General features: G+C 36.5%; 1 pseudogene; it reads left to right on the top strand.

Annotated features, from left to right (window-relative positions):
- The window catches only part of LOC136142121 (importin subunit alpha-4-like), a 79,870-nt pseudogene extending 54,828 nt beyond the window's left edge, over positions 1-25,042 (top strand).
- The last annotated feature ends 497 nt before the right edge of the window (positions 25,043-25,539 follow it).

Here is a 25,539-nt window from a genome sequence, read left to right as displayed (position 1 = left end):
TTTACTGGCACAGAGTTGCTTGTAGTAATCTCTCATGATCCTTTGTATTTCTGCAGTGTCAGTTGTTACTTCTTCTTTTTCATTTCTAATTCTATTCATTTGAGTCTTCTCCCTTATTTTCTTGATGAGTGTGGCTAATGGTTTATCAATTTTGGTTATCTTCTCAAAGAACCAGCTTTTAATTTTATTGATCTTTGCTATCGTTTCCTTCATTTCTTTTTCATTTCTTTCTGATCAGATTTTTATAATTTATTTCCTTCTGCTAACTTTGGGGTTTTTTTGTTCTTCTTTCTCTAATTTCTTTAGGTGAAAGGTTAGGTTCTTTATTCGAGATGTTTCCCGTTTCGTAAGGTAGGACTGTATTGCTATAAATCTACCTCTTAGAACTGCTTTTGCTGCATCCCATAGGTTTTGGGTTATCGTGTCTCCATTGTCATTTGTATCTAGGTATTTTTTAATTTCCTCTTTGATTTCTTCAGTGATCACTTCATTATTAAGTAGTGTATTGTTTAGTCTCTATGTGTTTGTACTTTTTACAGATCTTTTCCTGTAATTGATATCTAGTCTCATAGCATTGTGGTCGGAAAAGATGCTTGATACAATTTCAATTTTCTTAAATTAACCAAGACTTGATTTTTGACCCAAGATATGATCTATCCTGGAGAATGTTCCATGAGCACTTGAGAAAAATGTGTTTTCTGTTGGTTTTGGATGGAATGTCCTATAAATATCAATTAAGTCTGTCTTGTTTAATGTATCATTTAAAGTGTGTGTTTACTTATTTATTTTCATTTTAGATGATGTGTCCATTGGTGAATGATACTATACATAGAGAATCCTAAAGATGCTACCAGAAAACTACTAGAGCTAATCAATGAATTTGGTAAAGTAGCAGGAAACAAAATTAATGCACAGAAATCTCTGGCACTCCTATACACTAATGATGAAAAATCTGAAAGTGAAATTAAGAAAACACTCCCATTTACCATTGCAACAAAATGAATAAAATATCTGGGAATAAACCTACCTAAGGAGACAAAAGAACTATATGCAGAAAATTATAAGACACTGATGAAAGAAATTAAAGATGATACAAATAGATGGAGAGATATACCATGTTCTTGGATTGGAAGAATCAACATTGAGAAAATGACTCCACTACCCAAAGCAATCTACAAATTCAGTGCAATTCCTATCCAACTACCACTGGCATTTTTCACAGAACTATGACCAAAAAATTCACAGTTTGTATGGAAACACCAAAGACCCCGAATAGCCAAAGCAATCTTGAAAAAGAAAAACAGAGCTGGAGGAATCAGGTGCCCTGACTTCAGGCTATACTAGAAAGCTACAGTAATAAAGACAGTATGGTACTGGCACAAAAACAGAAATATCGGTCAATGGAACAGGACAGAAAGCCCAGAGATAAACCCACGCACATATGGTCACCTTATCTTTGATAAAGGAAACAGGAATATACAGTGGAGAAACGACAGCCCCTTCAATAAGTGGTTCTGGGAAAACTGGACAGGTACATGTAAAAGTATGAGATTAGATCACTCCCTAACACCATACACAAACATAAGCTCAAAATGGATTGAAGACCTAAATGTAAGGCCAGAAACTATCAAACTCTTAGAGGAAATCATAGGCAGAACACTCTATTTCATAAATCACAGCAAGATCCTTTTTGACCCACCTCCTAGAGAAATGAAAATAAAAACAAATATAAACAAATGGGACCCAGTGAAACTTCAAAGCTTTTGCACAGCAAAGGAAACCAGAACAAAAGACAACCCTCAGAATGGGAGAAAATATATGCAAATGAAGCAACTGACAAATGATTAATCTCCAAAATTTACAAGCAGCTCATGCAGCTCAATAATAAAAGAACAAGCAACCCAATCCAAAAATGGGCAGAAGTCCTAAATAGACATTTCTCCAAAGGAGATATACAGACTGCTAACAAACACATGAAAGAATGCTTAACATCGTTAATCATTAGAGAAATGCAAAACAAAACTACAATGAGATATCACCTCACACCAGTCACAATGGCCATCATCAAAAAATCTAGAAACAATGAATTCTGAAAAGAGTGTGGAGAAAAGGGAACACTCTTTCACTGCTGGTGGGAATGTGAATTGCTACAGCCACTATGGAGAACAGTATGGAGGTTCATTAAAGAACTATAAATAGAACTACCTTACGACCCAGCAACCCCACTACTGGGCATATACCCTGAGAAAACCATAATTCAAAAAGAGTCATGTACCAGAATGTTCATTGCAGCTCTATTTACAATAGCCAGCATATGGAAACAACCTAAGTGCCCATCATTGGATGAGTGGATAAAGAAGATGTGGCACGTATATACAATGAATATTACTCAGCCATAAAAAGAAACGAAATTGAGCTATTTGTAATGAGGGGAATGGACCTAGAGTCTGTCATACAGAGTGAAGTAAGTCAGAAAGGGAAAGACAAATACCATATGCTAACACATGTATATGGAATTTATGAAAAAAATGTCATGAAATATCCAGGTGTAAGACAGGAATAAAGACACAGACCTACTAGAGAATGGACTTGAGGATATGCGGACGGGGAAGGGTAAGCTGTGACAAAGTGAGAGAGTGGCATGGACATAGAAACACTACCAAACATAAAATAGATAGCTATTGGGAAGCAGCCGCATAGCACAGGGAGATCAGCTTGGTGCTTTGTGACCACCTAGAGGGGTGGGATAGGGAGGATAAGAGGGAGGGAGATGCAAGAGGGAAGAGATATGGGAACATATGTATATGTATAGCTGATTCACTTTGTTATAAAGCAGAAACTAACACACCACTGTAAAGCAATTATACTCCAATAAAGATGTAAAAAAAAAAAAAAAAAGAAAAGAAATAATATCTGAGAACCTCCCATACCTGGGGAAGAAACTGGATATACAAGTCCATGAAGGTAAGAGAAGACCTATAACTAGGTCTTCAATGAAACAAGTCTTTCTCAAGAAATGTTATATTAAAACTGTCAAAAGTCAAAGGCCAAAAAGAAAAGAATTAAGGCAGCCTGGGGAAAAAAATCTTGGTAAACTACAAAGTAAAATCCATTAGGTTATCAACAGATTTCTTAGCAGAAACTCTACAGGCTAGGAGGGAGTGGAATGATACTATCAAAATACTAAAAGATAAAACCATCAGCAAAGAATACTCAATCAAGCAAAGTTATCATTCACATATAAAGGAGATATAAGGGATTTCTCAGACAAACAAAAGCTGAGAGAGCTCATCAATGCCATACCTGCCTTATAAGAAATGTTGAAAGAAGCTCTTCTACCAGAAACAAAAATGCAAAATTACACAAAACTTTGTGCAAGGTGATAAACAGACAGACAAAAGTGCAATTCTATATCAGAATAGGTTGTTAAACAATTTACTATAGCATAAAGGTGAAAAGGGGGAAAAGAAGAAAAAAATGACTATAGCTACTTCAATTTGGCAACAGACTCACAACAAAAAATGGATAATTTGAGATATCAAAAACATAAAATGGAAAGAATAGGATAGAACCCATATAAGCAAACGAAGAACAGATGCTATCAGCCAAAAAAGGACTATTTTATGTATGATATGTTGTAAGCAAAGTTCATGTTAACTATAAAATGTAAATCTAGAGCAGAGGCACAAAACATAAAAAAGATGAAACTGAGCAAAGCATCATAGAAAACAACTGGAAGTAAAATAGTAAACAGAAACACAAGGAAAAAGAAACAATGGAGATAGAGCACCCAGAAAAACAAAAGTTCAAATGGCAGGATGAAATTCTCATTTATCAATAATCTCACTAAATATAAATGGACTGAGCTGACCAATCAAAAGACACAGAGTGGCTGGATGGATGAAAAAACCAGACTCATCTATATACTCCCTCCGGAAGACTCACCTCAGCTCTAAAGAGAAACAGAGGCCCAAAGAGCAGGGATAGAAGATAATAATCCAAGTGAAAGGCAGACGAAAGAAAGTGGGTCGAGTCACACTCACAGACTTCAAGCCAAAAAAAGATAAGAAGCAAAGACAGTATAAAATGATAAAAGAGAGAATTAATCAAGAAGATGTAACAGTTATTAATAAATATGCACCTAACATAGGGGCACCAAAGTATATAAAGCATTTATTAACAGACCCAAAATTAGAAACTGACAGCAACACAATAATAGTAGCAGACTTTAACACCCCATTTACATGAATAAATAGATCATCCAGACAGAAAGTTAACAAGGAAACAATGGCCTTAAATGATACTTTAAACCAGATGTATTTGAGAGATCTGTATAGAACATTTCATACAAATGCAGCAGAATATTCTTCTCAAGTGAACATGGGACTTTCTCAAGGATACACCATATGTTGGGACTCAAAACAAGTCTCAGTATATTTTAGAAGTTTAAAATCATATCAAGCTTCTTTTCCAATCCCAGTGGTATGGAACTAGAAATCAACTACAAGAAGAAATCTGGAAAGAGCATAAAAATGTGGAGACTCAACAACATGCTACTGAACAACAGGTGGGTCAATGAAGAAATCAAAAAAGAAATTTAAAAATATCTGAAGACAAAATAAAATGAAAATACATTATATAAAATCTATGGGATGTATTAAAAGCGGTACTAAGAGGGGAATTTGTAGCAATACAAGCCTACCTCAAGAAATAAGAAAAAATTCTAAAATACACAATCTAAACTTACATCTAAAGGAAGTAGTAAAAGAAAAAGAAGCAAAGTCCAAAGTCAGTAGAAGGAATGAAATGTAAACAAAGAATATTGCCTGCCATTTCAATAAACAAAGAATGTCGCCCACCTTTCCAGTTCTACAAGGATAAAGTCATTAGCCCACCAATAGTGCATCCTGAGGGGAATTCAGGATGGAGGAAAAACAGGAATCATTCTGTATTTGGATTCCAGCCTTAGATAGTTAGCATGAATATCTAAGGAATAATTTCAGTGAATCCAGATTCTTGCATCTTCCCACACATAGAAAAGCACTAAAATAATTAACTTGAGATGTATGTTCTTTGTGATTAGCAGTAATCTTGTGATGTTTGACTATATATTTTTTTTCAGCAAAACTCGTATATACCCTGGCTCCTCCTTTATCTCTTCAGAGCAGTTCTCCAGAGCTATCTGAGAGGCAGTCTCCTGGGTTATCATGCTCAGTAAGATCCCTGAATAAAACTTAACTCACAGCTTTTAGGTTGTGCATTTTCCTTCAGTCAACAGTTTTGGCCACCATGACGGAAACCAGAGCAGACTTCTCTCTTTCCCTAAACTCGAGAATCCAGAGCCTTGGTACCTGCAGAGGTCCCTTGTGCCCATCTTCCTCCTCAGTGGGTCCAGATGCATCCGGGTGAATCTCTCCTGGGTCTTGGATCTCCTGTTATAGGCTGATGACACTAAGCTTCATTCAGTGGTAGACAAACTCCTCGTTGTAAGGAGTAGATTTCCCTTCAACTTAGTTTCAAGAAGAGGTATCTGGGTTACCCCAGTTGAAAGACAGTGGGGAGATTTTTCTCAGTTGAAAGGCACTGAGTGGGTTACCCCAGTTGAGAGACACTGGAATGATTTTACTCAGCTGAAGGACAGTGAGTAGGTTTGGACTGGGTGATTAGGTAGGAGGCTGGCCTGTTGTTTTTCCTTGAATTGGCTGCTTTAATAGGGTTTGTTGGCATAAAAGTGAAACTATCACGAGAGCTTTCTGCTCTGAAGAAGAAAAGGGACATCTCCTCCTGGTCAGCAATGACTTTCTCAGGCAACTGAGAAACCTGGAGTGGTGGAGGCAAGTCCTCATACTATATAGCAGTCCCATAAGGAAACTCACTTATTTAACTAAAAAAAAAAAACTTGCTCATACAGGGACCACATATAAGAACTGGCCACTCAGTGTTCCAAGCACCCACGGCAGTTTTAGACAGCTGGAGGGAGAAACTTAGACACGTAAAAGAACTGAAACGACACTAGGGTGACACCTAGAGGAGTTAAGCTCACAAACAGCACATTTGTTCACCACACAATCATCACTAGTAGCTTTATCATGACAGACCTCAGAATGGGAAACAAAGCTTTCAAAACAAAAGAAAAAGGAATGACAGATTTCTAACCTCCAACTAACACCCCAGCCAAGTTCATGTATGGAATTTATACTTGCAAATATTTAATTGGGGAAACTATACTAAAGGAGATCTTAACTTAAAGTGGCCAAATTGGGGTTCTTTTGACATTCCAAAATTATGTTTTTTTGGCCTGTGCAGCTAGAGAAAGCTGGCCATAAGATCAGACTGAATGGAGTGCTTATTTTGATTGGTATTCAGAAGTTAAAAAAAAGGAAATAATAAAATAACACCTTTGCAGGAAACAAATTGCTTGAAATTATATTGGAATTTTAAAAAGCCACTAGTGTTAACCCTGCCTCTCCCTCTGCTCCTCCCTCATATTCTCTTTTACCTGACCTGCCTGACACAGATGCTATCTATTTCTCTCTTCCATTACCTCTGCCTCCTACTGCTTCCTCTCCCCGAGTGAAGGAGGAACTTGCCTTTCTCGCCCTGTCTTTAAGATGCAAATGTTCTACCTGATTTTTAGATGTTTCGTTCTGTGTTTTGAAATCTTGGTCTCTGCCATTCAGACGGTACACATACGGTGTACATTTGGCAGCCAGTCAAATAGACTGAGACTCCAAGCAGTCTTTTTGTCTGGCTGTGCCAACTCTCAGGGAAATTTGACATAAGGGGTCCTAGACCATAAGGGGACTTTACCATCTCAAACTTTGTTACATCACCTCTACAACGAAGGCCTTTACTTTCTTAAACTATTTTTAGGAGTAAACTTTCTGGATCTTGTGAAGGCTGTATCCTTTGCACTCTCTTTTGAGGATCCCTCTTGCATCTTATTGGTTTGAGTTGCTACTAAGATATTACTGGTCAATGGCTAGACAATGGATCCTTTAAATTGGAAAAACTTCTAAATTGGTAAATTGTTAAAGAATTCTCATTTATAAACTGCTGTTTTATTGGTACAAATGAAAAGACCAAATCATAAAGTGGATACAAAAATTATAATGGCTAACTTTAAGGACTCCCATAATATGAAACAAACAATAAAAAACGGTTAGGGAAGCCTTATCTGTGGTCTTGGCTTCTCCTCAATGGATCTTACAGATGCTAATAAAAACAATAAATTAACTGATGTTCCTTAGATTGACTAACAGAGGAAGAAGAAGCTAAGGGGAAAGTCAAGAGGCTTCTTCCCAATGAGGTGGACATTTAAAGGGACTTAATGGAAATCTTTAGATGGTTATTAAGAAATGGGATAAATAAAATGGGTGTTATTAGGATTAAAACAAAGATTTTGATACACTACCTAATGTTGGATGGGCCAAAGGGATCCCCCACGTTGGTCCCCAAAACATTAAAGGACCCCAAGTCTGCTCTATTTATCCCAGTTTAAAAAATATATATTTAAAAAGGCTCAAATAAAATCACACTCACCAGCAATTGCTGGGGCATCAGTTAGATAAATTAATCAAATTAAAGATTGACAAAAGGGTCTGAGTCCCTCAGCTCCACCCCTCACTGTGTGAATACAAAAATGAATAAAATGGCACAGGGATAAAAGAAAAGTATCTATGATTTCTTGTAAGAATAAGACTTGATGATGGGGTCTTCATGGAAACTAAAATTAAAGGTATAAGGGTTGACAAATTGAAATGAAAGTTTATTTTTTAAATGGTACTTTTGATTGAAGTATAGTTGAAATAAAATGTGTTAATTTACTGCTGTGCAGAAGTGATTAAGTTATACATATATATACATTCTGTTTTATATATTCTGTTCCTTATGGTTTATTATATTGAATATAGTTATCTGTGCTATACAGTAGAACCTTGTTGTTTATCCATTCTATCTATAAAAACTTACATCTGCTAACCCCAAACAACCACACCATCCCACAACCAAATCACTCCCCCTTGGCAACCACCAACCTGTTCACTATGTCTGTGATTCTGTATCTGTTTCATAGATAGGTTCATTTGTGTCATATTTTAAATTTCACATATAAGTGATATCATATGGTATTTGTCTTTCTCTTTCTGACTTACTTAATATGCTCATCCCTGTGTCCATCCATGTGGCAGCAAATGGTATTATTTCATTCTTTTTTATGGCTGAGTACTATTCCACTGTATATATGTACCACCTCATCTTTATCCATGCATCTATCAATGGGCATTTAGGTTGTTTCCATGTTTTGGCTATTGTGAATAGTGCTGCTATGAACATTGGGGTGCATGTATCTTTTTGAATTAGAGATTTCTCTGGATATATGCCCAGGAGTGGGATTGCAGGATCATATAGTAACTCAAATTTTAGTTTTCTAAGGAACCTCCATACTGTTCTCCATAGCAGCTGCACCAATTTACTTTCCCTCCAACAGTGTAGGAGGGTGCCCTTTTCTCCACACCCTCTCCACAATACGTTATTTATAGATTTTTAATGATGGCCATTCTGACCAGTGTGAGGTGACATCTCATTGTAGTTTTGATTTGAATTTCTCTAATAATTGGCAATTTTGAGCATCTTTTCATGTACCTATTGGCCATCTGTATATCTTCTTTGGAGAAGTGTCTATTTGGGTCTTCTGCCCATTTCTGGATAGAGTTGTTTGTTTTTCTGTTACTGAGTTGTATGAGCTGTTTGTATATTTTGGAAATTAAACCTTTGTCAGTCACATAATTTGCAAATATTTTCTCTCATTCTGTAGGTAGTCTTTTCGTTTTGTTTATGGTTTCCTTTGCTGTGCAAAATCTTGTAAGTTTGATTAGGTCCAATTTGTTTACTTTTGTTTTTATTTCTATTGCCTTGGAAGACTGACAAAGGTGTGATTTATGTCACAGACTTGTCACTGATATGTGATATGTGTCACAGATTTGTCACTGGTATGATTTATGTCACAGAATATTTTGCCCATGTTCTCTTCTAGGAGTTTTATGGTGGCATGTCTTATGTTTAAGTCTTTAAGCCATTTTGAGTTTATCTTTGTGTATGGTGAGAGGGTGTGTTCTAAATTCATTGATTTACATGGGGCTGTCAAACTTTCCCAACACCATGTGCTGAAGATACTTTTTCCCGTTGTATATTCTTGCCTCCTTTGTCAAAGATTAATTGACCATAGGTGTGTGGGTTGATTTCTGGGCTCTCTATTCTGTTCCATTGATCCATATGTCTGTTTCCTGAGCTCTCTACTCTGTTCCATTGATCCATATGTCTGTTTTTGATTATTGTAGCCTTGTAGTGTTGCCTGATGTCTAGGAGGGTTATGTGTCCTGCTTTGATCTTTTTCTTTAGGTTGCTTGGGGATCCCAGGTTTCTTATAGTTCTATATGAATTTTAGAATTATTTGTTCTAGTTCTTTGAAAAATGCCATGGGTAATTTGAAGGGGATCGCATTAAATCTGTAGATTGCTTTGGGTAGTATGGCCATTTTAATAATATTAATTCTTCCAATCCAAAAACACGGGATATTTTTCCATTTCTTTGAATCATCTTCATTTTGTTTTATTAATGTTTTATAGTTCTCAGCATATATGTCTTTCACCTCCTTGGTCAGGTTTATTATTTATAAGTATTTTATTTTGGGGGGTTTGATTCTAAAAGGTTTTTTTTTTTACATTCCCTTTCTGATATTTCATTGTTGGTGTAAAGAAATGCAATCAATGTCTGTGTGTTAATCTTATATCCTTGTATCCTGCTAAATTTATCAGTTCTATTTGTTTTTGTGAGGAGTTTTTAGGGTTTTCTATATATGGTATCAAATCTTCTGCATATAATGACAATTTTACCTCTTCCCTTACAATTTGGATAATTTTTATTTCTTTTTCTTGTCTGATTGCTGTGGCTAGGACTTCCAATACTATGTTGAATAGAATAGGTGAGAGTGGGCATTCTTGTCTTGTTCCAGATTTTAGTGGGAAGGCTTTCAGCTTTTCACCATTGAGTATTATATTGGTTGTGGGTTTGTCATAAATAGCTTTCATTATATTAAGATATGTTCCCTCTATACCCACTTTGGTAAGAGTTTTTATCATGAATGGAGGTTGAATTTTGTCAAATGCTTTTTCTGCATCTAGGGAGATAATCATGTGGTTTTTGTCTTTTCTCTTGTTTATGTGGTGGATCACATTGATTGATTTTTGTATATTGAACCATCCTTGTGAACTTGTGATAAATCCTACTTGGTCATGGTGTATGATCTTTTTTATGTATTGTTGGATTCAATTTGTCAATATTTGTTGAGAATTTTTGCATCTATATTTATCAAAGATATTGGCCTGTAATTTTCATTTTTGGTGGTATCTTTGTCTGGTTTTGGTATCAGGGTGATGGCTTCAGAGAATGTCTTTGGGAGTCTTCCTTCCTCCTCAGTTTTTTGGAAGAGTCTGAGAAGGATTGGTATAAGTTCTTCTTTGTATGTTTGGTAGAATTCACCTGTGAAGCCATCTGGTCCTGGACTTTTATTTGTAGGGAGTTTTAAAATTACAGATTCTATTTCACTTTCAGTGGTTGGTCTGTTCAAATTATCTATTTCTTCCCTTTTTTCTTAACTGTACATTTCATTTATTTTTATTTATTTTTGAATTTTATTTTATGTTTTTATACAGCAGGTTCTTAATAGTTATCTATTTTATACATACTAATGTATATATGTCAATCCCAATCTCACAGTTCATCACACCCCCCCCACCCCACCACCACTTTCCCCACTTGGTGTCCATACATTTGTTCTATACATCTGTGTCTCTATTTCTACCCTGCAAACCAGTTCATCTGTACCATTTTTCTAGGTTCCACATATATGTTAATATATGATATTTATTTTTCTCTTTCTGACTTACTTCACTCTGTATGACAGTCTATAGATCCATCCACATCTCTACAAATGACCCAATTTGGTTCCTTTTTATGGCTGAGTAATATTCCATTGTATATATGTACCACATCTTCTTTATCCATTCATCTGTCGATGGGCATTTAGGTTGCTTCCATGACCTGGCTATTGTAAATATTGTTGCAATAAACATTGGGGTGCATGTGTCTTTTTGAATTATGGGTTTCTCTGTGTATATGCCCAGTAGTAGGTCATATGGTAATTCTATTTTTAGTTTTTTAAGGAACCTCCATACTGTTCTCCATAGTGGTTGTATCAATTTACGTTCCAACAGTGCAAGAGGGTTCCTATTTCTCCACACCCACTCCAGTATTGTTTGTAGATTTTCTGACGATGTCCATTCTAACTGGTGTGAGGTGATACTTCATTGTAGTTTTGATTTGCATTTCTCTAATAATTAGTGATATTGAGCAGCTTTTCATGTGCTTGATTCAATTTTGGTGGGCTGTATGTTTCTAGAAACTTGTCCATTTCTTCTAGGTTATCGAATTTGTTGGCATATACTTACTCACAGTATTCCCTTATGTTTTTTTGTATTTCTGTGTAATTGGTTATGTATTCTTTTTCATTTCTTATTTTGTTTATTTGAGTTCTCTCTCGTTTCTTCTTGGTGAGCCTGACCAGAGATTTGTCAGTCTTGTTTATCCTTTCAAAGAATCAGCTCTTGGTTTTATTTATTTTTTTCTTCTTTTTTTTAATCTCTATTTTAGTTATTTCCTCTCTGACTTCTATTATTTCCTTCCTTCTGCTGAATTTAGGTTTTATTTCTTCTTCTTTTTCTAATTCTTTTAAGATGTAGCTTAGGTTGTTTGAGATTTTTCTTATTTTTTAAGGAAAGTCTGTATCACTATGAACTTCCCTCTAAGAACTACTTTTGCTGCATCGCAGATTTTGTATGGTTGTGCTTTCATTGTCATTTGTCTCAAGGTATTTTAAAATTTCCTATTTGATTTCATCATTGACCCATTTGTTTTTTAATAGTATGTTGTTTAGTCTCCGTGTGATTTTTGTTTTCTCATTCCTTTTTCTGTGGTTAATTTCCAGTTTCATGCTGTTGTGGTCAGAAAAGATGCTTGAGATAATTTCTATACTCTTAAATTTTCTGAGACTTGTTTTGTGTCCTAGAATGTGGTCAATCCTAGGGAATGTTCCATTTGCACTTGAAAAAAAGGGGATTTCTGGGATTTTTTGGGATGTAATGTCCTGAAAATATCAATTAAGTCTAACTGTTTTATTATATCATTTAGGATCTCTGTTGCTTTATTGATTCTCTGTCTAGAAGATCTGTCCATTGATGTGAGTGGGGTGTTAAAGTCTCCTACTATTATTGTATTCCTGTCAATTTCTCCCTTTATGTCTGTTAGTATTGATTTATGTATTTGGGTCCTCCTATATTAGTGCATATATGTTGATGAGTGTAAAATCCCCTTCTGGTATTGATTCTTTTATCATTATATAGTGTCCTTCTTCATCTTTCTTTATGGCCTTTGTTTTAAAGTCTATTTTGTCTGATATGAGTATTGTAACCCCCACTTTCCTGTCATTTCCGTTAGCATGAAGTATCTCTTTCCATCCCCTCACTTTTAATCTATGTGTATCCTTTGCCCTAAAGTGGGTTTCTTGTTGGCAGTATATTGTAGGCTCTTGTCTTTTTTTTTTTTTTTTTGCTTTTTTAAAAAATCTATTTGGCCAGACTGTGTCTTTTGACTGGAGTATTTAGTCCATTGACATTTAAGGTAATTATTGATACATATGTATTTATTGCCATTTAAAATCTTGTTTTCCCTTGATTTTATATTTCTTCTTTGTCCCTTTCTTGTTCTTTTTTTTTTTCTTTTGTGGTTTGATGATTTTCTTTTGTGTTATACTTATATTCTCTTCTTTTTGGTTTTTGTGAATCTATTGTATGTTTTTGACTTGTGGTTATTGGTATGTGGTATGTCAACTTAAAAATAGTTTCTGAAGGTTTTTGGTAACTAGAAACTTAAGAGTTTTGCTAAGTTAAATGGTGGAAATTTTTAAAATATCTAGATTATTCCAAAATTAAATAAGATACTGAAACATTAATTACTGGACAAAGTCTTCCTTTTACAGAGAAACTAAAGAATAAAAATTTGGGGGACCATGCTGAAAATTTTTTCTATAAAAAATCATGTTTTTAGAAATAATAAATAATACTTATAAGTTTGCCAATCTATGGAACATTAATGTAAGAGTTCATAATTGCTTACTTCTCAGTTTTCAGTAGAGATTAAGGTTTTTAAAGTTAAGATGTCTATTGATATCCGTAACTAAAACTACTAAACTCTATAAGGAAAACATCTTTGTAAAAAAGGAGAAAAGTATAAAGCATGGAAACGCATTTTGTTATGAGAAAAGAAAGTAATTTTGTCCTGGAGAGAGAGAAGGAAAGAAAAAGCATAGGACAAAAACTGAAAGTAAAAAAGAAGTTACAGAAGGTTGGTGGAAAAGGAACCCTGAGAAAGAGTTTCTGCATGGTCATGACTGGCTAAGTTTAAAATAAAATTGAATTGAATAAATAAATTTTAATATTAAAAGTAAGCTGGTGGGCTTCCCTGGTGGCGCAGTGGTTGAGAGTCCGCCTGCCGATGCAGGGGACACGGGTTCGTGCCCCGGTCCGGGAAGATCCCACATGCCGCGGAGCGGCTGGGCCTGTGAGCCATGGCCGCTGAGTCTGCGCGTCTGGAGCCTGTGCTCCACAACGGGAGAGGCCACAACAGTGAGAGGCCTTCGTACCGCAAAAAAAAAAAAAAAAAAAAGTAAGCTGGTACAAAACTAGAATTTGGTTGACTCTCTGTGTTAAGAGCACAAAGTTTTCTTGGAATATTGTTCTGCTTTTGATAACAAATTGAAAGACTTCTTTACCTTTTAAATAATATTGTAACTTTCTGTATTTGTCTTTGAAATATTTAATTGTCACTTTGGCTAAGTGAACAAGTAATGTTTCACAGTGATGTATGATTCAAGTTTTTGAAAACCTTTTGATATCTTGGAAACGTTCCCAAAGTCAAATTCTAAATGAAGTTCTTTTGATCTCTAGCTAATGTTTGGATGCTTCAAAGGGCCCCTGAAACATTCCAAAGTGAGATATTAAAATAATTATGTTTATTTGGTATCAAATTAAGTATTGACTAATAAGTGGTGATAAAACTTCTTTGGTTATATTGTATGGATAAGTGTCATTAATACAGATATTCCAAAAATTATATAGAATTTCTAAAAATCTGGCATGTTCTGGTATAATATCAGTCATAATTCTACTTATTATCTTAAAATGTTGTATATCACAGAAACAGCCAATTTTCTTTGTCAGTAGCACTGTAATCAGATCTTTAATCATGCCATTTTAAGTCTTTTGTCATCTACAGACAGTCATTGTTATATTCTGAGCCCTTTACAAAATGAAGATCTTCACAAAGATCCATTAAAAAAAAACTTTCTGACAAATATAAGTTTCTGATGACTTTTAGATCATACTACTGAACTGGGTAAGAAATTACAAAACTCCGAAGGAAAACCTGATGGCTTCATCCAAATCAAGAAGAATTAATTACATGACACTGAAAGAACTTATAAACATGATTTATAATTTTATGAGGTTTTGTCTAAAATATTACTGGTTTTTAGTCTTTGTTTACCAGAACACCTTTCCTCTTATGCTAACTATGACCCACATGAAAAATAAGATTTCTGCCTTAAGTGATCCACTTTCTAGTCTTTTAGGGAGTTGGCTTGATTCTGGAAACTCAAGGCATAAATCCTTACTTATGATTTTATTAATGTTATTAGCTGTATTACTTATACTCTGTATAGTTTTAAAAGATTGTTGTCTCCTGCATTATCCAATGTGTAACCAGGCCTCTGACAAAATTAATGATGGCTAAGCATCTTGATACAATTGATCACATATATAGCTCTATATAAAATTAATTGTAATGGTGCAATTCTAGATATAGGGAGAAGTAACAAGGGAAAATCATTTCCTGAATTGTAATAGACTAGTAAGACAGATGATCCAGAGATTTTGGTTATTAACAGGGCCTAACCCAGATATAGCACATGAATGGCCTATCACTGAGATCCTTGTCTGACACAGGAATGAGACTTCCCAGCACTGTGAGACAAATTGGTCATGAAATGGCTCCCAAACCTTGGTTGGGAATTTATGACCAACAGGGAGCACTGTAAATAAAGAATGCTGCCTTCCATTCCAGTACTACAAGGATCAAGCCAGTAGCCACTGCACTCTCTTACCAATGGTGTGCCCTGAGGAGAATTCAGGATGGAGAAAAACAGAAAGCATTCTGTGCTTTGGGTACTGGCCCTAGATAATTAAGATGCATATCTAAGGAATAATTTCAATGAACCCAGGTTCTTGCATCTTCCTATACATAGGAAAGCATTAAACTCATTTACTTGAGATGTCTGTTCTTTATGATTATCAGTAACCGTTTGATGTTTGACTACATGTTTTTTTCCAGCAAAAATACCCTCATACCCTTACCTCTTCAGAGCAGTTCCTCTGAGCTACCTTAGAGGCAGTATCCTGGGCTATAGTCCTCAGTAAGATCCCCAAATAAAACATAACTTGTAACTTTTAGGTTGTGCATTTTTTTCAGTTGACAGAAATAATAAAGATCAGAATGAAAGTAAATGAAATAGAGACTAAAAGACAATAGAAAAGATCGGTGAAACTAAAAGATGATTCACTGAAAAAATAAATAGAATGAATAATCTCACTAAGAAAAAAGAGAAAAGTCTGTGATAAAAACAATGAAAAAGAAAAGAGGAGAAATAACACTGGATACCAAAAAATAAACTAATTAAAAGAGAATGTTATGAACAGCTATATGTCAACAAATTGGACAACCTAGACATGGACAAATTCTTGGAATTATACAACCTTTGAGTACTGAATCATAAGATAGAGAAACACTGAATAAACCAAATTCTAGTTAAGATATTGAAATAGTAATCAAAACCTCCCCCAAAACAAAAGCCCAAGACCAGACACCATCAGAGAATTCTTCTAGACATTCAAAGAAGATTTAATACCTATAATCCTGAAACTTCCAAAAAATTGAAGAAGAGGGAATGTTTCCTAACTTATTTTATGAGGCTAACATTACATTGATAGCAAAATCAAAGACAACACACAAAGAAAGAAAATTACAAGCGAATATCGCTGATTAACATAGATGCAAAATTCCTCAAAAATATATTATCAAACCAAATAGAGCAATATATCATAAACATCATACACTGTATCAAGTCAAATTTATTCCAGGGATGCAAGAATGGTTCAAGGGAGCAAATCAATCAACATAATGCAAAATTTTCACAAAATGAAGGACAAAAACATTTGATCATCTCTAGCAGAAAATGAAATAAACAATACCATTTAAAATTACACCAAAAAGAATAAAATACCTAGGAGCAAATTTAACCAAGAGGTGAAAAACATACACTGAAAACTATAAGGCATTGTTGAATGAAACTGAAGAATACACAACAAAATAAAAAGATAATTCATGCTTGTGGATTAGAAGAATTAACATTATTAAAATGTTCATATTATGTAATGCAATCTACAGATTGAGGACCTTTTTTCAGAGAAATAGAACTAAAAATTCTAAAACTTTTATGAACCCCAAAAGACCTTGAATAGCCAAAGAAATCTTGAGAAAAAAGAACATGTCTGGAGTTATCATCCTCCCTGATTTCAAACTATATAACAAAGCTAAAGCAATCAAACCAGGATATTATTGGTAGAAAAAAAGAAGCATAGATCAATGGAATAGAACAGAGATCCCAGAAATAAACTCACTCCTATATGGACAATTAAATTATGACAAAGGAGCAAAGACCGTACAGTGGAAACAGCATAGTCTCTTCAATAAATAGTGTTAGGAAAAGTGGATGGTCACATGCAAAAAAATTAAATTAGACTACTATCTTACACCATACATAAAACTCAATTGAAATTAATTAGACTTAAAATAAGACCTGAAACCATAAAACTCCTAGAAGAAAACATGCTGTATAATCTTTGATACCGGTCTTAGCAATATCTTTCTGAATATGTCTCCTCAGACAAGGGAAATAAAACCACAAATAAACAAGTGGTACTACATCAAACTAAGAAGTGTTTGCAAAGTGATGGAAACTGTCAACAAAATGAAAGGGCTGCCTACTGAATGGGGGAAATTATTTGCAAATCATATATCAAAAAATGGGTAAGTATCTAAACATACAAAGCATTCATACAAGTCAACATCAAAAAAACAACAAACCAGACAACCCAATTTAAAAATGGGCAGAGCACCTGAATAGATAGTTTTCCAAAGAAGACATACAGGTGGTCAACAGGCACATGAAAAGATGCTCAATGTCAAAAAATGCATATGAAAACCACAATGTGATATCACCTTACACCGCTCAGAATGGCTATTACCAAAAAGTCAACAAATAACAAGTGATGGAGAGGCTTCAGGAAAAGGGAACTCTCATGAAGGATTGGTGGGAATGTAAATTGGTGGAACCATTAAGGAAAACACTATGGAGATTCCTCAACAAACTAAGAATAGAACTACTATATTATCCAGCTATGTCACTTATCTGTTTTATCCAAAGAATATGAAAACACAATTTCTAAAAGATATATGCAACCTTATGTTCATTGCAGCATCATTTACAATAATCAAGATATGGAAACAATCTAAGTTCCCATCAACAGATGAATGGATAAAGAAAATATAAGATACACACACACACACACACACACACACACACACAATGGAATACTACTCAACCATAAAAAGATGAAATCTTGCCAACTGCAACAATATGGATGTACCTTGAAGGTGTTATGCCAAGAACAAAAGATAAATATGTCAGCTAGAGAAAGACAAACACCATATGATTTTACACACACACTCGTATGTGAAATACAAAAAGACAATCAAAGGGCAAAATAAATGAACAAACAAAAACAAATATATAGATGCAGGGAAGACAGTAGTGGTTAACAGTAGTGAAGGGGAAAGGGAATAGGGCAAAATTGGTGTGTGGTGATGAACTGAAACTAAATTATTGGTGGTGAGGAAGCTGTAGTGTATATAGAAGTAGAATATGATGTTGTATACCTGAAACTCATATAATGTTATAAACCAATGTTGCCTCAATAAAAAAATAAATTCTAAAAATATGGCCCAACTATCTGGAGTCTACAAGAAAATCACCTCAAATATAGGCAAGTTGAAAGTAAAAGGATGGAAAAAAATGATATAACATGCAAACATTATTGAAGGGAAAGCAGAAGTGTCTGGGTTTGATGTCAGCTGAAGCAGATATCATAGCAAAGAAAATATCAGAGGCAAAAAAGAAAATTATGTAGTCATAATAAGGCCAATTTGTCAACAAGACACAGCAGCACTAAATATCAATGCACCAAAAAACAAGTGCTTCAAAATATGTGAAGGAAATACTAAGAGATCTGAAATGAGAAATAGACAAATCCACAATTAATTCAAAAGTTTAATACTCCTCTTGCAACAAGTCAGATAGAAAACAAACCAGGATATAGAAGAAAGCAAAAAAAATGTCTATCAACCAACGAGAATTAATTCACATGCATTCAGAACACTGCACTCAAAAACAAAAGACTGCACATTCTTTTGAGTTGCCAAGAAAACATGCCAAGGTAGACCATACCTTAGTCCAAAGGCAAACTTCAAATTATTTAAAAGAACTGATTGACAACAAACACATGAAAGGATGCTCAACACCACTAATCATTAGAGAAATGCAAATCAAAACTACAATGAGGTATCACCTCACACCAGTCAGAATGGTCATCATCAAAAAATCTACAAACAATAAATGCTGGAGAGGGTGTGGAGAAAAGGGAACCCTCTTGCACTGTTGGTGGGAATGTAAATCGATACAGCCACTATGGAGAACAGTATGGAGGTTCCTTAAAAAACTAAAAATAGAGCTACCATACGACCCAGCAATCCCACTACTGGGCATATACCCTAAGAAAACCATAATTCAAAAAGAGTCAAGTACCATAATGTTCATTGCAGCACTATTTACAATAGCCTGGAAATGGAAGCAACCTAAGTGTCCATCAATGGATGAATGGATTAAAAAGATGTGGCACATATATACAATGGAATATTACTCAGCCATAAAAAGAAACGAATTGAGTTATTTGTAGTGAGGTGGATGGACTTAGAATCTGTCATACAGAGTGAAGTAAGTCAGAAAGAGAAAAACAAATACCATATGCTAACACATATATATGGAATCTAAAAAAAAAAAAAGGCTCTGAAGAACCTAGGGGCAGGACAGGAATAAAGACGCAGATGTAGAGAATGGACTTGAGGACACGGGGAGGGGGAAGGGTAAGCTGGGGCAAAGTGAGAGAGTGGCATTGACATATATACACTACCAAATGTAAAATAGATAGCTAGTGGGAAGCAGCTGCATAGAACAGGGAGATCAGTTTGGTGCTTTGTGACCACCTAAAGGCATGGGATAGGGTGGGTGGGAGGGAAATGCAAGAGGGAGGAGATATGGGGATGTATGGATACGTATAGCTGATTCACTTCGTTATACAGCAGAAACTAACACAACAATGGAAAGCAATTATACTCCAACAAAGATGTTAAAAAAATAATTAAAAAAATTGTGAATCACTGTGCTGTACAGTGTAACATATAATATTGTACATCATTGTAAAATGAATGTACAGTAAATATTGTACACTCAATAAACAGTGAAAAAAATCTAATCCAAAAAGAGAAGAAAATGTCAAGTCAATTATCTAATCTCCCACATCTATAACCTAGGAAACAAAACACCAAAATAAATTTGAAGAAGGAAGCATAAAAAAGAAAAGTGTAAACATAAGCACAGACATCAAGGAACTTAAAAATATAAAATTATTAGAGAAAATTCAATGAAACAAATATCTCATTCTCTGAAAACATCAGTAAAATTGGTAAACCTTAGCAAAATCTGAAGAGAGAAGTCCATAGCAATAAATGCATATACAAGAAAATAAGAAAGATCCAGATAAACAAACAAACTTTGTACTCAAGAAGCTCAAAAAGAAACTAAACCACATATTAGTAGAAGGAAGGAAATAAGAAGGATTAGAGCAGATACAAAGTAAATAGAAATTACAAAACAATAGAAAAATCAAAACTAAATTTGGGTTTTTGAAAAGAAAACAAACTTGACAAAACCTTACCTAGACTGACTATGAAGAAAAAGAGAAGGCTAAAATAAATAAAATCAGAAAATAAAGAACAGACATTACAACTGATGCAACAGAAATAAAAAGAATTAGACTATTATTAAAATGTATACACCAACAAATTCAATAACCTAGATGAAATGGATAAATTCCTAGACACATATTATCTATCATTACTAAATCATGAAGGAATAGAAAGCTTGAACATATTCATAAGTAGTAGGGAGATTGAATTAGTAATGAAATACTCCCAACAAAGAAAATCCCAGGACCAGATGGATTAGCTCATGAATTCTGCCAAGTAATTAAGGAAGAATTAATGCAATCCTTAAACTCTTGCAAAAATTAAAGAGCAGGGAACACTTACAAACTCATTTTATAAAGCCAGCATTATCCTGATATCAAATACATCACAAGAAAACTACAGGCCAATATCTCTGATAAATATAGGTGCAAAAATCCTCAACAAAATAATAGCAAACTGAATCCAACAGCATATTAAAAGGACCATACACCATGATAAATGAGATTTACCCATGGGATGCAAGGATCATTTGATATAGGAAAATCAATGAATGTGATAAGCATATCAAAAGAATGAAGGATAAAGATCACATAATCTCAATAGATGAAAAAAACAATTGATGATATTCAACACACTTCTATGAAAAAAACCTCTCAACAAACCAGAAGTAGAAGGAGAATAACTCAATGTAATAAAAGCCATATAAGCCCACTGAGCATCATACTCAGTGGTGAAAAACTATAAACTTTTCTTCTAAAATCAGGAACAAGGTAAGGATGCTCACTCTTGCCATCTCTAACATTGCACTGCAAGCCTTAGCAATTAGGAAAGGAAAAAGAAATGAAAGGTACTGAAATTGGAAAGAGAGAAGTAAAATTATCTTTGTTTGCATATGACATGATCTTATATGTAAAAAAAAAAAGACTCCATTAAAAAAATTGTTAGAACTGATCAACTAATTCAGTAAATTTGCAGGATAAAAAAATCAGCATATAAAAGTCAGTTGTCTTTCTATACACTAACAACAAAGTATCTAGAAAAGGAACTTAGGAAAACAATCCCATTTAAAACAGCACCAAAATGTATGAATGCTTAGGAATAATCTTAACTAAGGAGGTGAAAGACGTCTACGCTGAAAATTATAAAACACTGATAAAAGAAAATAAGAAAGACAAAAACAACTGGAATCACATCCCATATTCATGTGTAGGAGACTAAACATTGTTAAAATGCCCATACTACCCCAAATGAGCTAAATATTCAATGAAATCCTATCAAACTTCCAATGGCATTTTTTTATAGAAACAGAAAAAACAATTCTGCAATTTATATAGAATCACAAAAGACCATGAATAGCTAAATCAGTCCTGAGAAAGAACAAAGTTGGAGGCATCACACTTCCTGATTTCAAAATATATTAGGATAATGACATCACTAAGATGGTGATATAATCATTCCCTATTTCAGTCCTCTTCACAAGAAGATCAACCAGCAACTATCTATAGAAAAGACACCACTGCAAAAATCCCAGAACACGGAGGTGAGGATGAAGCACACCTTCTGATTGCAGAGTCTGGAAAAGAACACGTTAGAAAGGTAAGAGGAATGGCTACATGCTGACCACACTGCCCCTCCTCGAGCTGAGAGGGCCCCCCAATCCTACATTTTTCCAATGGGAACAAAAGAACCCAAGGTAAACATCCAGCTCCACCAATATTACAGAATGCTTTCCAGAAGGCACAAGTGGGTCTCACCTTACAGGGATCACAAGAGGATTCTCTAGGGCTTGACCACTGCAGATCAGATTGGAACAGATAAATGGTTTGCAGAAACAAGCACTGGGATCTTGGCAGACTGAGTTCCTCCTCACAGCAGCACTCAAGTAGAGATATGAACCAGTGGCTCTGTCCATCTGCAGAGTCAAGCTGGTGGCCCCATCTGGCAAGGAAGCTCAGTGTAGATTTCGGCCTGATGAGTCAATAGCCAATTAGCTGTACACACCTTGGAAACTGTTCTACTATCCAACATAGGCAGGGAAGGAAATTTGAAGTACCACTTATTGCTGAATATAATCTCCAGTCCTGCCCATACAGTAAGCCTAAAAAGAGCACCTGGGAAGCTGTGTGACCTACCCTACAGCCCTGCTCACAGCAGTACCTGAGCAGAGAGCCCAGCCAGTAGCTCTCTCAATCTGCAAAGTCAAGCCAGTGGCCCTTTCTGGCCAGGAAGTTTCAGGGGCAATTCTACCAGTTCTGGCTCCACAACCAACAAACCTTATCAGCCATGGATCATATTATGAGGCCTTGCTTTGGCAGGTAAGTGAATGTGAAGGGCTGCCTACTGCCGAATATAGCCCCTAGACCAGCCTAGCATTGTGGCCTTGTCAGAGCACCTGGGAGGCTATGTGGTCCACCCAAAAGTCTTGATGAAAGTAGCACCTGAGCAGAGAGTCCAGCCAGTGGCTCTATCCACCTGAGCCAGGAAATTTATCTGGACAGGGAACTCAGTAGAGAGTTATGCCTGACTCAGGTCCCCAGCCAATGAGCTATGTCAGCCTTGGAGCCTGTGTTGCCATCCTGCCTTGGCAGAGAAGAAGTATCACGGCCCCCCTACAGTTAAGAATACCCTTAGTCCAATCCAAACAGGAAGCCTAACCACAACACCTGGGAGGCTGTGTAGCCCACCCTACAGCCCGACTTGCTCTGGTATCTGAGCAGACAGTTCAGCCAGAAGCTCTGCTTGTTTGCAGAGCTGAGCCAGGGGCCCTATCTATCAGAGAGCTAGCTGGATTTGAGTCCCCAGACAATAATCTGTACTGGCCATGGTGCATGTTATATAGCCATGCTTTGGCTGGGAAGGAAATCTGATGCACTACCAATGACTGAATATAGCACCCAGATATGCTCAATACAGAAGCCTAACCAGAGCAACTGGGAAGCTGCAAAGCCTATCCCACAGTCCTGCTTAAAAAAAACACAAGCAGACAGCCAAGCCAGTGGCTCTGTCAATGTGCAGAACTGAATTGGTGGTGCCACCGGTCCAGGGAGCTTGGTGGTAGTTCTGCCTGATTTGGGTCACCAGTCATTCAACCATAAATGACAGTGGAGCCTATTCTACAGCGCTTCCTGGGCAAGGAAACAAGTGTGCAGCCCTGCCCAAGTGCTCAGTATAGCATCCATTCTCACTCAACTAGGAATCCTGACCAAAAAATCCAAGCAACTGTGGAGCCAATCCTACAGCCATGCTTGGGCAGTAAACTAAGCAGCAGACATATGTAAATGTCCCTAGCCATCAGCAAGCCCCTTGATGTCAGAACATAGGCAGTGGCCTCACCCAAACGGACCGTGGCAACAAGCCCCACTTGCCCAAGGATGCTACCATCTGGCCATCCAGAACCCCAAGCTGAGATGGCTGGTGAATCTGATGAAATGAAGTTATAAACTCTAGAAAAGGAGATCACTTAAATGCACAGATACTAACTCAAGGAATCAGTATCACAAAGAATCTGGTAAAAATGACACCACCAAAACAAAAACAAAAACAAATAAAGCTCCAATAACTGACACTAAATAAACGGAGATCTATAAACTGTGTGACCAAAAATCTAAAACGATCCTCCTAAGAAAGTTTAGTAAAACACAAGAACACACAACTAAACAAAATTAGGGGGAAAATGTAAGAAAAGAAGAAGTTCTAGAGAGTTAAGATGGCAGAGGAGTAGGAGGACGTGGAGTTCATCTCTCTCCATGGATGCATCAGGAATTCATCTATAGATGCAACAATTCTCGCAGAACACCAGCTGAACACTAGCAGAAGACCTCGGACACCAGCAAGGACTATAAAGAGCCCTACATAACTGGATAGGATGAAAAAAAGAAGGGAGGAGGAGGAGAGGAAGCAGGATGGGACCTGCACCCCAGGGTCGAGGAGCTGAAGCAGAGGAGAGATTCCCAAATTCAGGGAAAGCCCCTCTCCAACAGGGAAACCCCCTCTCTGAAGAGGAAATAGATTGGGACAGAAGGGAAGCATTAGATGCTGTTGGAAGAGGGTGAAGTGGCAGATCTGTGGCAGATGGAACAGAGTGAGAATTACACACACGGTTCATACTGAAGCCCTACATGTCCTGGACTGGGACATGAGATCACAGGTGTGTAAGGGGGTGGGGGGCTGGAGTGTGGAGATTGGAGAACAGGCCTGGGATGAGAACTGTTGTTGGCTGTGGGGAGATGGACTGAGGGGATGGTAGGGAGGAAATCCGCAGCAGGGAATACCTATGGAGGAAGACCAGACTGCCATGGAAGAAGGGTGCTACTGCTGAGTCACACAAAGGGGGAGGAGCCACTATTGTAGCCTCTCTCTCCCAACACACCAGTGCCTGCCAATGACAATAAAAGAAGACCTCTCAGGGCTGGCCCTCAAGAATCTGCTACTGGGCACCAGAAAAAGCCCCACCAAGGCTGGCCCTTATGTGCCTTAGGCCAGGCGCCAGAACAGGCCCTCACTAGGGCCATATCACTTGCACCATGGCCGCCAGCTTCCCTGCACATTTGGTGCCACTGGCGCTCCCAAGATCCAAGCAGTCATACCACCTCTGCACCCTGTCCTCACTGAGGCAGACCCAAGAGCTCCAAGGCAGCCTCAGGACCAGACTCTTGTGCCTGGACCACATGCAGAGGTGGGGATAAAACCAAATCTGAACCCCAGGGATGGGGCAACTAAGGAAGAGAATTGAATATCTTTCCATCACCTCTACAAGCTACAAATTAACCCCTGTGATCAGCTACTTAGACCCTGCATCTATGGAATATCTTAGTAGACAGTGAGTGTTCCCACAAATGAAAACGGTCTAGCTCTGGCATCTTTGAACTTTGGGGGCAAGCACATGCAGGAATTGGGACAGATCAGAGTCTGAGTGGTCCCCACAGGGCACACGGTAGGTCCAGAGACCAGCCCAGAGGCAGAGCAGGGCCTCTTGGGGAGGTGGAGGTGGGCTGTGGCTCATGGCATTTGCAAGGACACTTACAGCAGAGTCCCCAGGGAAAAATAAATATTACTAATATTTTTATTATGTTTTGATTCATTCTCTTGTTGGTTCCGGCTTTTTTTTCCTTGTTTGTTTTTATTGTTTTAGTTTTTTTTCACTCTTTCGGGATATTTATGTTATATAACATACTTTTATTTTTTAGTTTTATATATATATATATATATATATATATATATATATATATT

Source organism: Phocoena phocoena, chromosome X (assembly GCF_963924675.1).
Source record: "Phocoena phocoena chromosome X, mPhoPho1.1, whole genome shotgun sequence".
NCBI classification, from domain to species: Eukaryota; Metazoa; Chordata; class Mammalia; order Artiodactyla; family Phocoenidae; genus Phocoena; species Phocoena phocoena.
The sequence above is the reverse complement of the archived record's forward strand: the minus strand, read 5'-3'. Positions and strand labels throughout refer to the sequence as shown.